Here is a 14,244-nt window from a genome sequence, read left to right as displayed (position 1 = left end):
TAGGTGAAAACCACCTCCATGGCTTTGTGCCTTCCATAAAGACACACGATGTGTGACTGAAAGAGAGCAAGCCCATCACGCATGCCTGATGGAACGCTTGTTTTCAGTCACTGCTGTCAGTGTCTTACTTCTAGGGGAAATAAATTCAAATATTAATTAGCTTCCCTGGAAAAGAGTTTGCCATTAGAAAGGTTTCTAATGCAGTTGTAACAGACCTCAATGAATTAACAGAATTATTTCATTGCAGGTGCAGCATCATTTAAGAGAAAACAAGAGTTCTTAAACCATATAGCTCTTGACAGCCCCACTTAGAAAAGAAAATATCCCAATTCAACCCAACAACAGCTTGGTAAAAGTTGCTTTTTAAAATGGCAACTAGTAAATTCCAGGGGCAAGATTACAGAGAAGCTTGTTAGCAGCTCAAGTGTACTCTAGTCACTTCTTTCTATCCCTCTCTCTCTCTCACGACAGGAGGCAATTTTAGACTGCAGAGCACAGATGTGTCTAGCAGACACATCCTTCTTCCTGCATCTTAAATAAGTGTCTCACAGACTGTGAGCCATTAATCTCATAAAAAACAGGTACTCAAATAGGATTAGAAAAAATATAACAACTAAAATCACTGAAGAATTGTCAGTAGCTGTAAGAACCAAATGGATACCTCCTGCTGTGAAGAAAAACCACTGTCAGCTATTGCTGTTATTACTTTGAATCCTTGAACAAAGGCTGGAGGAATCCATTTATCTTTGCATTTCCAACTTACCCATCCTTGCAGGACCAAATGCCACTGCCAGGTGCATTCCCTTAAATATTTTATTTAGCTACCTTACAATGCATGTTTGTTACGCTGTCGTGGCACTGACTACTGTAGTAATTTTGAACTTCTGTGATTATTCTTGATTAGTGAGTGAAATGAACACAGCTTCTTCTTCCTCAGCTCCCCATGCTCAGTCTGGTATTCCGTAGGCTGGTTCTTCCCATCTGCCAAGGCATAAGCAGGGGAATATTTCACCCAGGAGTGAGTGAACTCAACCTCACTGCTTCACAGGCAGGGATTTTCTTCCCATCTCTCCAGGTCACTTAAAATGGAGTCCAGAAGAAACAATATGAAAAAGTTACATACTACAGACTACATAAATGCCTAAGTGTTCCAATAAGATTTTAGTGCAAATTACATGGAACTCCTGAGACTGAGAAAAATTATCAACTCAACCTGATACTTTTGGAGACTGGAGCATGGATTTAGTGAGATCACTGCACAAGCTTGTACACCAAGGCACTTGCCATGGTGGGACATTTCCTGTTGTCTGTGCCTTGAAGTTCTTTATAAATTACGCTCTGACTATATTTTTGTACATCATACATAGCAGGTAGGCATCAGATAAACTCAGGAGAAAGTCTTTTCCAATGTGACTTCTGAAAAAAAAAATGTTAGCCTTAGACTGAATCCCTGTGAAATGGTTGAAACAAGGGCTTGAACATTCTGAAAGCCAGACTGACTGACTGTATGATCCTGAGAAAGTTGTTCATTTGCTCTATGCCTTTCATTTCTCCATCTGGGAAAGCTGATGCTTTATCCTAGGTACATACATAGAGCTCAGTTACTTGCTGATTATAGTGCACTTGACATGTGCATAAAAAAAGCATGTTGAAACAGAAGTTTTCAGTGCTGTCTGTAACAGTTTCAATGTTTTCAATTTCAGGTGAGTTTCCTTTCAAGACTAAAATAAAACAGGACTTTAATAGGATGTTTTTCTTGCCTAGCTAGAAATATATGTAAAGTAATAAAAATGTTGCAGAAATATTGTAGGTTTATTTTTTTACAAAACAAATGAAAAAATTTACATTTTTCAAGTTATGCTACAATTTATCACTGTTATCAGAGCTGGGGAAAAGGTTTTCTCTGCACTCCATTCCTGAAAACACATTGAGCCTTTGCCAATCAGGAAAAGCCATCATTTCTTGAGCACAAATTTATTTTTCTTGCCAGAAAACATTTGTGTTTTATGACACACAGCAGTCAAATGACATTCGAGACACAGACATGAATCCATCCATGAGGTGAAGCATAGCACTCACGTAACAAAACCAAATTACCCTCTCATGCACATTTGTTCAACACAATTCTGAATCACTTTACCTTCTGGAAAACACTTCTTTGGGAAGGGGAAAAAAAAAGTTATGCTACCAAAATCTACATTAATCCACTATCTTCTATGCAGAACTTCTCAGACAAATCTTTTATCATAACAGCCCTAGCTAGCTTTAATGATTTACTTATGCTGCATCAAAACTCATATGGTATTTGATATAATTTACTTACTGCTTTCAGTGTAAGCTCTTTCCAACTTGTTTCTTTTAAATGAACGGTTGCTTTAATGCTGTAAATATTCAGCAAACATCAATATTATGGCCAGCACAATGTGGTTCAGTGTAGCAGTGCCAAGTTTTCATTGATTGCTGCTTGTATGCGCCAGTTTAAAGACAGGCTTTTAATAAGCTCAAAATATGTTCATGGGATTGGTCTCAAAATGTCTCTAGTGGAATAATCAAGCTTCTAAGAGGCTGCAGAGAAAAACAAAAATTTTATTCAAAGATCCAGCTCAGACACTCAGTCAAAACAATTCCTGGCTTAGCCTTATTAAGTAGGTCTCAGGATGAGCATCCAGTTGACAAAGGCAGCTCGGAAGGACTGCTTAGGGCTTCCCCCAGCCCTGGCACCAGGGCCTTTGCAGATATTGAATATTGTGGCTGCTTCCAAGTCCCTGTTCTCAACTTTGTTGCTCCCCTGGACCCTACTGCAATCAGGGATCCCAGCCTATGTCCATGACTCTCATCAGCCATGTTTCACAGGCTGAATGCAGTCCAGCCTGCTCACCAGCTCCAGTTACCACCCAACATTTTAACTATAGATGGCATCTTCATCATTGGCTTTGGATCTCCAAAAACCTGAGTTTCTGCCAAAAACCTGGACCACTACCACCCACTGATGTGGAGTGAAGCGTTCTGAGGCATGGCAAGGTCCCAAGCACTGGGTCTGAGGGACACCAGCCTTCAGCCTGAAGGACACAGGCAGTAGCAGCAGGCCATTGACCAAAGGCAACGCAAAGAGGGGGAGAGGAGGACACAGAATGAACAACATCAGAATGAGATACCCAGTTTTGGTGGAAAGCACTAGAGCAGAATAATGTGGCCCTTCTCTGCAAAGGAGAAGTGGTTTGGGAGGTGGAATGCAAAGCTGAACGTAGGTGAGGGCCTTCCACTGTTGCATGATGTCAAACATAAGGAGCTTCTCTGCACTAGCAACCCACTGTTTTTATTATCATATTTCATCAATTCTAGCAGTTCTGAAAATGGCAACTTAATCAAGCCTGGAGCTTTCTGGGGAGAAAACAAAGGACAGAAATAGGACAAAGAAAGGCACAAGAACAAATGTTGGATACTCTTTTCAGCTGGGACCTGTGATTCTTAAAGTTTAGTAGGACCATGGAGACAGTGAGGGAATCTTTGAAGCCAGTGAGATGATTTAACTACATTAATGGTGTATACACTGAAGAGAAGAATATGAGAAAAAACGTATTCTGACAAAGGGGAAAGAAAATTTTAAAAAAACAGTGGTTGCCATTTCACAGACTTACAAGTTGATTTAAAAGACTTTAGACTAAAATTAAACCCTTAAAGTTAATCCTTCTAGACTTTAAGAAAAAACAAGAGAAAAGATCAGAATCAAGACCTGAAATCACATAGGGAGACAAGTTACATTTTTTTCCTTACAACATTTTCCACAGAGAACAGAATAAATACAACAATATGTTCTAAAAACTTCTCTTGCAAAATGTGAGCTGTTGTCTGAAGTCCAAATGCAAGTATATTTCCCTGCCTCGTCTTCACCATCCACCACATTTCAAGAGCAATGACTCTCACAGTAGAATCAGCACTGTGCCTTCTGTTAGGGACTCAGCCATCTATCCAGGGGAACATTAATTTGACCTGTGGCAACGACATTTCTTAGTGCAGTTCAAACTGGGATAACTCAGGTGTAAATGAATGGAAAAAAATTCAGTCTTTATTTAATAGAAAATATGCAAACCTAGAAAAAACCCCTGCTATTTATGCAGCCTTTCTATGACATAGTTAGATTAATTTTAGATTCTGGAGGTGGTGCTGTTTTGCTGTTCTGTATTTTTAAAGACCTGTCACCACACAAACATTAACTCTATCACATATCATCCAGTCATGCTATTTCCCCATAGCAAAGTTAAGAATGTGAGTTTGGGAGGAATGTGTACAGGTGAAAGCCCTGGAAATGAGTCCAAATCTCTTAAGCCTCAATCAAATACTTTGTCAGAAGGTTACCTTTCATCTAGGTGAGATTTCTTCCTTTACTTTGGCAGAGACCCCAGCACCAGGCCTGCACAGAAATCACATTGAATTACAGAAAATGAAGCAAATGTCAGGCCATTTTCCACAGTGGTTGCCACCCTTTTTGTCACAGGGCAATTAATGTGTAAACTCAAAGTTCTGGAATAAGATCTAATCTGTTTCAGTTTCTTCCTCTCCCACCCTTTAAAAAACAAACTGTGTCCTTCAGCCTTGACTATTCCAGGCTGAACTCCCACTTGAAGCACAAACACAGGAACAAGATCTTGCCTCTGCTCACATCAAAATCCTGAAGCTCCTGCTAAAAAAGGGATAACCATCTCTAAAAATGAATCAATCAATTGAATTATCTTTTTCAGAGCTCAAAATGCATATAAATCAGTTAGAAACTTTTTGTTCAAGTGTTTATTTTTCTCATGTATTTCTGGCTTTGCTTGAGACTGAAACTCACAATATCTAATATAATTCAGAAACTTTTTCTGTCTAAAGAGAACTTGAATATTTGAATGATTGACAGACTTTACAAAACTGATCATGATTTCTCCACAACATTGACTGCTCAGTGAGCTGTCAGATATTATGCAGCTGGAGAACAAAAAAAAGCATGTTATTTGCTGGAATAGAAATATCAATTAGATCCTGTGATAAGTTAATTGATATATTTAATGAAGAGTGATATTTTTCTTTGATGTGCAGGAAAAATGGTGCCATGAGTATCAAAAAATGTTTGCTAAGTTTGCTGCAACAGGTAATTGCTCACTCTCCTCTTTTTGAAATATTTTGCTTAAAGGGGGGGTTAATCTTTTGAACTGAAAAATGTTCACTGAGCTTAATGCCTCCTGTCAGACTACATGCATCTGCCTCCCTGAATAACCTAAAATAGAAGTTAAGCGGGAAAATACAATAGTTCTTGCACAACCTCTGTTTTATTTATTCATCTCAGAGGAAAAGAATGGGCCAAGAAAAAAGATATGAGGTCACTTTTCATTCTTTCATGGATTTAATTTTAAAAATAAATCTGTGCTGAGGCTCAATTCCTCCTCCTGCTTTCCCTGGCAACATTCAGTGCATCTGTAGTCATTGCAACTGCTTGGATCTCAGAGCCCAATGGTGGCAAGTTGTGGTTGAAAGACACAGAGGTAGTGAATAAGTTGAAATGTTTTGTGATTATAAAGGATCTTGTATGGCTTCAATGCTGGCCATGACTGACAAATAATTATGAAAGTCTTACAGTCAAAGTGCAACACTGGGAAGTGCTCTGGTCTTCTTCTACTGAGAGGCATCAAAGGAACTTGATCTAACTTCAGGTATATCAGATTAAGTAGAATTTTGATTGTTGTATTTTCCTCATAATCAACTTGGGATTCATAGCTGTGGATGATAACCATAGGCTAGAGTTAGTCTAACTGGACTGATGAAGCAAATTCCCAACTCTCTGTTCTGGAGATCCTCAAATTCTGATTTAAATTCACATATCTCGATCAAGAACAGACCAGGCTCAGTTCACAAGGACTGTGACTAATCAGCACCCATCCCAGGAGAGAGCTTAACAAATGACCGTTCCCAGGCAAGAGGCCATTAGCAGTTCTTTCCAGCTGGCATTCCATCTTTTCTCTACTGTCTACTTCTCCAAGTCTGATTAGGTGGGAAACAAAGGAGGGAGTAGAAGTCAGGAGAATAACCTAGAACTCTTCAGGCTTGTGCTCAATTTGTTATTTTACTGATCCATGAATTTATGTTAAAAACATGGAATAAACAATTAGTAAACTATCATTGTTCAGAAATAGAAGCATCAAATGATATCAGTTCCTTACTAGTTCTATTGTAGTACATAAAAAAATATGTTTGAAAATACTGAAAAATACAGCCCATGCCTAGAGCTGTTTAAATGGTTCAAAACAAATGTGTCATAGTTTGTCTTCCATAATCTTTTCTTTGCCCTCTTTCTCACACACAAAAGGCTAAAGCCATTTTCTTCTGTTTGAAGAATTTTCTCCCCTGAATTGCAGCTCCCTGCAATGCAGCTGGCCTTTAATGAAGCAAATAGGATTAGACCACTGGAAGAATAGTTTATCCTGATTTTTGAAAATCTAAATCCAATATTGTTTGAATGATGCTGGCCCTTCCTTCATCAATCCTAGTCTAAAAGATGTTTTGAACTTTCTGTCAAAGTGCATTGTATAACAACAGGACAGTGATATGGGTTACTGCAATATCTCTGCTCTTTGTAACAGAAAATTTTATCCATCTGACACTCTGTAATATTTTCCATTGCCACCATATAAATACATGCAATAGAGAAACAATATTTTGTGCTGTCCCACTCCAGGAAACTCCAGTCAGGCTAAAATGGCCACTAAATCCAGACTCGAGAGCCACAGGCAGGTCTGTGCAGGCAGCCTACAGTACAGCCACAGTGCAAAACAGAGGTATTAGAAGCCTCACAAAACAAACCAGGTCATCCAGGTAACTGCATGGTTCTGCCAAGAAAACTGCTTCAGAACTGGAGGCTGCTCCCAACGTGGTTATGCCAGTCAAGGTCGCATCTCATCTTTTCCCTACTTATCTAAGTGGATAAACCCTGCCAGAATAGCTCTCTGGCCTGAGCTGGAGTGATTTGATGTGGGAGCCTGTCAGAACTGCCGCTAAAAGGATGAACAAAGACGTAATCTCTGGCAGTCAGCACTGAAATCTGCCTTTGCTATGGCCAAATTCAGTGCTGCCAATTCTTCTTCTCAACTATGCTGGCTCTGCCTTTTGAACTACCCAAATATGAAGCAAAAAATTTCCCTGTGTATCCTGTAAACAATACAGTGAAGAAACATCCACGTAACCGTTTCCTTCCTGGTTTCCAGTGACCCGAATCAAGCTGTAAATGAGACTTTCGAACACGCTGTGCTCTTTGGCTGACGCCAGGTCTGTGTTGTAATCATCATTCCTGGTCTGCATGGGGCAGATTCTGTGCAGCAGGTCAGAGGTTGTTGTGAACATTTGTGCTGTTTCCCCAGATATTCCTGAGATGCCACATGCAATCCTGGCTGCATTTCTCCCTTCTCCAAAGGGGTAGCATTTGAAGAGCCAAAGGATCTGCTCTATCTTTGGCAAAAAACCTTTGGTTGTTCTTTGACTTTTTTATCATTTCTCTGTGGAGGAAAAAATAATCACTGCAATATAACATGGAGTAGAGATAGTGCAGGTTTACAGCAATTGTCTCCAGCACATCACATCTACTCTCCCTGTTGTGCCTTCCGGATCATACAGCATGCATTTTCCCTTTTAAGGGTGGGAAATTGCACAACTGTGATACTGTCCTTCAGGGAATCATTTGGTTTAGTGGGTTAAATGCAGCTCTGTTGCAGTTAAATTCAGATATATTTCCAATCTGGTGTTGTTGCACTCACTTTTGAGGTCTTTATAGCCTTACAGACAAGAGGTGCACCTGGTGCAGTTTTTGGGGAAGGAGGGTGCAGGATAAGTGTGGGGCTATGGATTTCTCACAACTGCATTCAGCAATGGCCATGGGGATGCCAGCACATTGCATTTCCCTCGTACTTGATGAACTCTGCTTCATCCCAAGGTGACTCACCCCAAGTGGGTTAGCAGTGCCACCAGCTCACATGGCTCCCATCATGTCAGGCATTCACTGCACTGGTTGCATCTACTCCAGACACTTTTGCACTTGTTTTTTGCCCATGCCTTCAAAAATACTGCATATTAAGTCAGATTTTCTGCTTAACCAGCTGCATATTATACACGTATATTATAGTCCACCGCCCCTATAACCCAGTTTCCTTTTTTCTTCCAAGTCCACAGTCTTTGTAACTTCATTTCCTAGAGACACATAGCTCTGTCTAATCTCACCATTCCTTCTGTTGCACTCTCAGTCTTCACCCTTGGCTCCATTACTTCACAGCACTTTGTGCCCACCTAGCAATCCTTTGTCTTTTCTCATGCCATTTTTATGGCCAAGATCAGCACTTGCTTTTTTACCTGAGCTTTGTTCCTCATCTGATCCAGTGCTGCTTTTTCCTGTGCATGCATCAAAAATGAACCTTTGTATTGTGTCTGTTTCACTCTCAACATGAGACTCTTGGGTCACACAGAGCATCTTCCTGCATTACTCATAGCACCTATGATGTTATATAAATGATCCAAATGGGCACTGTATCAGGTACACTATGTCATACAGTCTGGACCATGGCCAGAGCACAGACGGAGATTTCTATTCATGGCATCAACCCTCTGCTTGTTCCCCTGTTCTTAGCATATTCTTTATGTGAGAGTCCAATTCCTGTATATCTTCCACTGTGACTCAAAAGACAGAGGCATTTTCATTTTCTTCCCATTTTCTCAATCTTTTGTGCATCAACATAAAAACCATTAAGGAGTATATTGCAATTAGCACTTCCTCAGGCGCACTCATCTGTCAAGAGCACTCAGCAGAGAGCCAGTTTTCTGCAGGTGGGTAACTTAATGCCTCCTCTTACCACTTTTATTTATCTCAAGTTAATTGCCAGAAGTGGAAAGCTCTCAGTGTTCTGCATTGAATTCATGATGACACAAATACTTAAGATGGTGGATTGTGTGTCTGTGACAGCTATCAGTAAACCAGAGATAGATCAGGAACTCTCAGAGCAAAAACAAGAGCACTTGAAAAAGCTGGTGCAGACAGGACAGAGAAAAAGACCTGAAGCTGATACACATTTGGCAGCTGTTTAGACTCCTCAGGTCCATTCTCGATGCAGTACTGTCCTTGTTTGTAGATGCAGGCATTTCTCCCTGCCCTTGTATTTGTTCCTGCTGTGCTGGGAACAATGGCTTACACATCAAGTGAAGTACCCACCACCAGCACTGGCACATTTTCAGCACTGTAGTCAGTGGGGCCTGATAAGAGGGTTGCAAGGTGTTCCCATGGCAGAGCAGAGCTTGGCAGCTTTGTAGGGCAACTGTTTTTCAACCTGTTCTAGAGCTGAACAAGAATGGTAAATTTTGCTGCCTCCCAGCAAAATATCTAATCAAAGCCATACTGCCACTATGAATCAAAATGATAGGTGGGTTCATCTTCTGCAAGGTACTATGCAAACAAGAGCAATTCCAAGTCCACAGAGCCAACATTCTGAAGCCTTCACCCGACAGTCACGTTGTCCTTTGAGTCAAATGGCTGGCCCTGCCTTGCATAAAGCTATAAACTCTTGTGTATTAGCAGGATGAAGCCCAGAAAATCAGGTGGTTGATGCTGATTAGCCCCCATCAGTAATTTGGTGATTCCTTAGGGATGCCAGGGGGTGCAGATGTGGGGAAAGGCAGCAGTGCCAGAGCAGCCCCGCTGTGACGCACCAACGCGCCGGGCTCTGCACAGGAGGAGCCTCACAGGAGGTGTCGCGCCGAAGCAGGGACTGCCTTGCCTTTCTCAGCAAGCTCTTCCTAACAATGTTGCTGGTGCATACACTGTTGTGAGAAGCCAGCTGGCTGCCATCTGAGAGCAGATGCCAAGTGGCTGTCAGATTGTCATCTTGAGTTCTAGTGTTCAACCTGTCTTTCTGTGAATTGGCTTTTGGCCTTTTTTCCCCCCAGGGAAGAGTTGTTCCTCAGCCAAAACACCTCCGATTTATCCCCTGTAAAAGAAATGAAAGTATGAATCACTATTACTTCTGGTGAAACAACTTATACATCTGAATTCAAGTGCTTCAAATTTTTTTTTCCCACCTATTTATTTTCTGCAATTACATAATTTTTCTCTTCCATTCCTAAAAGAAACCCCAGGAAAATGCATAACAGCCACCTCAGACAGTTTAGTCATTCAATCTGTCCATTATGTAATTAATGAGAAAAGCTAAGAGAAATACAATTCTTCAGGGTCTGACCTCCTGATGGTCATATTTTAAGTTTTAATAAAAAGGCTGGCTGCATATCATCTTCAATATAGTACTGGTCAAGCTTGGAGAAATGGCAGCAATTTATCCAAAGATGCAAGAAAAAATGAAATGAAAACTAACTAAAAACTAACTAAAAAATACTCAAAATTAAATGGCAAAAATCCCTGGAATGATTTTTCCATAAGTAGTGGTCCAAAAGATGCAACTTCAAGTACCCTTAAAGGATTGCTACTTTTATGAGAAGTGCTTCACTCTTGCTCTTTGGGAATGGAATAATTTTCAGTTGTGTCATGGCAGGCAATTTAACTCGCTGATCTTGTGGGAAAATAATACCCTTAAGAGTTCCAGAGACTGGAATAGAAAGAAGTCATTATTGCCATTGAAGCAAGAAAGTGCCTGTTGAGAAGATACTTATGTAAGTAGAAAGGGTGTGTTTTCCATTAGAACAACCAGCTAAAAGAAATGCAAAGGCCCAGCAAAGAAATTGTTCCAAGGAACTTGCACCATTATACAGGATTTCCATTCTGCATTATGATTCGACTAATCATACCTGTGTTAAATACCATTAATGCAGAAGGATGCAATTTGTTATAGTAATTCTAATTCTGCTGATAAAGTAAAATGCTTGTTTCTTTTCATGTTTTGGGCATTCCCATTTAACTTCTGACTATAAAATGCTATTTAAGTTTATCCAATGACACAAAGCACCTGCTTGTTTACTGGCAGACCACAGAAAATGAAAGAAGGAAAAATGTTTCATATACACTCAATTACAGAAACAGGTTTTAAGCACAAGAATCTGAGCAAAGCAAAATGCACCTTGCAGAACCCAATGAAAAGATCACAAAAATGTTGAAAGGTCTAATACAGAAAGACCACTCTGGTCAGTGTTGCCAGCTCTCAAAGAACTAATAATGAGGAAATGCATTTAATTTTAGGTCTTTTCAAGAAGAGGGCTGATGTCCTGACATAGCAGAAAACCTTGGGACACTGCCAGCACTTGGCATGGTAATCATTTCTGTATGGCTTACGTTGTGAGAAATTCTGGTTTGGGTGAAGAACCTGATGTAATAACAGTAAGAAATTAAAATGTTAAAGTAGAGACAGCAAAGGGGATCAAAGCACAACACTCAATGCAGCAGCATGCTATTTTCTGAATCTCAGTGCCTACGCTACACAGGGTACTAAACCAGACATTGTTTGGTATCTTTTGCATGACCTGAAGTGCCACATCATAATTTTCTTGAGGTTTCTAATAAAAAATGTTCTCTTGTTGGAAAGAGTCAAACCAGGCACCTTTTCCTTTACGGACAAGCTTCTAGTAAGTTTGAGTCTCCAGGAATTTGTAACAGCACCAAGAGAGCCACTAAAGCACTTAAAACCATGGTTGAAATTAGAGGCAGTGCAGCAGTGACAATGGAAAGCAGGTATCTAAATTATTGTGTTTTAGGGCATGAAATGCCAGACAGGAGGAAATCCAAGCAGCAGGAGCATACCCTTTCCAGTACCCTGCCAATCCTGCTTATCAGAGAACCTGAAAAGAGGATAAAAACATATTTCATTTTTAATGAACATGTGACATAAAAACAACGTCACATGTTCATTAAAATAAAAGGAACAAACCAAGCATAGACTTCTTTAAAAATATTTGCCTGGTCTTGAGAACAAAATATTTTGTGTTTTTCTAATTTATTTTTTCTAATCTTCACATGTTGTTTTTCTCCACATTTCTCCATCTCATCTTAAAATTACTGCATTTGATGGAAAGCTTGTGTCATCTGACCAGGCTAACTGAAAATGAACATTTCTCATGAAAATTTTATTTTTTGAGAAAATGTCAAATGAAAAAGGGTTTTGAAAAGCAGGAATCTTAAAAAAAAGGAAAAAGATCTATTTTAAATAGCAATTCTTGAAATGTCATCCAATTTTAAGAATTCAGTTTGGCCTACAAGAAATTACACAGGACAGTTGAACAGAAGACTCTCCCTACGATTGATCTCCAGAAGTAACACAAATAATGCCAATAAACTGTGAAATTGTACTCAAAAGCCCTCAAGAGCCCTAATTTTGTTTTAGTTCTGGTCTGGCCAGATTTCTGAAGACCTTGCAGAGAGGGAGACGGAAAAGATGTTTCTGTCAGCACTGGTCACATGTTCCTCCATGCACTGGAGGATGCCCCTGGGATTATGCCCAGGCTCTTCACCGCACTGGTGGCTCTGGGAGCAAGGTCTCTTGGCACACAGCTGGGGTCAGCTCAGGGACCTCTGCCAAGGACTCTGCACCCTGCACTTGGGCAACTTTGTCCTTGACAGCTTCCCCTGCTGGGAAGCTTCCCTTTTGCCTGCCCTGGGTGATATGGCCACCAAACTATTTGCTTTCCCAGACCATGACACGTGCTCCTCTGCTCCTCCCGTGTTTCCAAAGGCATGCACCAACATTGCTTCACTTGGAGCAGCCACATATGGGTGTGATGGCTGTGCTGGCCTGGGCACTGGTGAGAGGAAACCTGGTTCTCCCTGGATCCCCCTGGCTAGAGCTGCTCTGCCCTGGGAGGAATGGGGCAGCGCTCTGGTCTCTTTCGGCCCAGGGGTGTGTGACTGTGCTGCTGACCTTGCTGTGTCTCTTTACACCTTCCAGCTGTCTCTCTTTGCACCTTCCAGTGTATGGCAGAGCTGATCAGCCCCAGCACCACCAGCCAGGCAGCATCATCCCTCAGCTGCCTGGCTCTGAAAGAGCAGCTAGTCAGGCAGGCTGGGACAGGAACTCCCCAGTCTCTCTGGAACGGAGAGACAGCCAACTAACACTGTGTCAACTGAAGGCTGACCAGGTCTGAACTTCTGGACAGCAGCACAAGCAAGCATTTGACTACTCAACACCAGAGCTCTACAGATGGGATTTCAAACAGTCCTGAAGATTTTCCATGGGATCTCCTGATTTGAAGATCCATCCAAAGGCAAAATCTGTGTGTATTGCTGTGTTGATTGGCATCACAGGTGGTGGAGGAGGACCTGGTGGTGGAGGACCTGACCATACATAAATCCTTTGTGTCATTTCTGCTGCGAAACAGACAAAAGTGATAGACAAGATGTCAGTATAAACTGTTCCTGCAGATGCAGGAACAGTCACACAAGGCAATCTTGCCATATTGTTTAGATAGTTAGGTGTTTTGCATGTCGTACAAGGGATGATGGATCCTGCCTGTGTAGGAATGGTAATATAGGAGCATTGGGTATGAAAATTACCATTGCAGATAACACAATTGTGAACACTATAGTGTTTTTCCAGCTTTTTAAAAGGCTGGTTTAAAGTGGTTTAAAGTCTGTAATTTTTGAGGCATGCACCACCTCCTACAAACTGCTTTGAAGGCTCTGGTTATTTCAGAACCCCTTTTGACTTCTAGACCAATGGCTCAGTCAGGCTTGGATAATTTGTCCATCTGTGCTAGGATGTACTTCACACTGTCATAGTGTTTGGAAATCTCTTGCACACCACCAAGCCATCCCGCCATTGTGTGGTGCCATACCACTTTGTTCCTTTTGAAAAGCTTTCCTGGCACTTTTTGTAAGCTGTAGGCCTCTTGGTTTGCAAGCCAGGTTGCCACTTGTTTTCTGTTCAGGCTGGCAATTTGCCTTTTAGCAGCTTCAAAAAGGAGATTTTCACCTCAATTTCCTAGTCATATAATAAAGTCTTTTAACAGAAGTAGTGGTGTAGACATGTCTACTGTCACAATGCCACTACACACATGTAAGAAATAAAACACTGGGCTAATTAATGTTACTTTTTGTTGAAGGCTGTCTTCTGTAACAGTCCTCCTTCCCTGAACTGCTGTAGGCCTGGGCAGATCAAGGCACTCTTTTGCCTTCATCTGTTGCCAAAGCTTTTTCAAACATTCTGTAAGGTCATTGACCTACAGATGAGAAAATAGATACAGCAACAGCCTACAGCCAATGATGAGTAGCTGTGATCCCCCAGAGCCCATAGTGAAAAT

General features: G+C 41.0%; 1 long non-coding RNA gene across 1 annotated transcript in view; it reads right to left on the bottom strand.

The window, feature by feature from the left end:
* Positions 1-2,018: 2,018 nt before the first annotated feature.
* The window catches only part of LOC134420246 (uncharacterized), a 28,646-nt gene continuing 16,420 nt past the window's right edge, over positions 2,019-14,244 (bottom strand). The window contains exon 3 of the long non-coding RNA XR_010028290.1: positions 2,019-9,995. This is a non-coding gene — a long non-coding RNA (uncharacterized LOC134420246). The remainder of the gene's footprint in view (positions 9,996-14,244) is intronic.

The sequence above is a fragment of the Melospiza melodia genome, chromosome 1 (assembly GCF_035770615.1).
Source record: "Melospiza melodia melodia isolate bMelMel2 chromosome 1, bMelMel2.pri, whole genome shotgun sequence".
In the NCBI taxonomy this organism is placed as follows: Eukaryota; Metazoa; Chordata; class Aves; order Passeriformes; family Passerellidae; genus Melospiza; species Melospiza melodia.
This window is presented reverse-complemented; position numbering and strand designations above follow the sequence as displayed.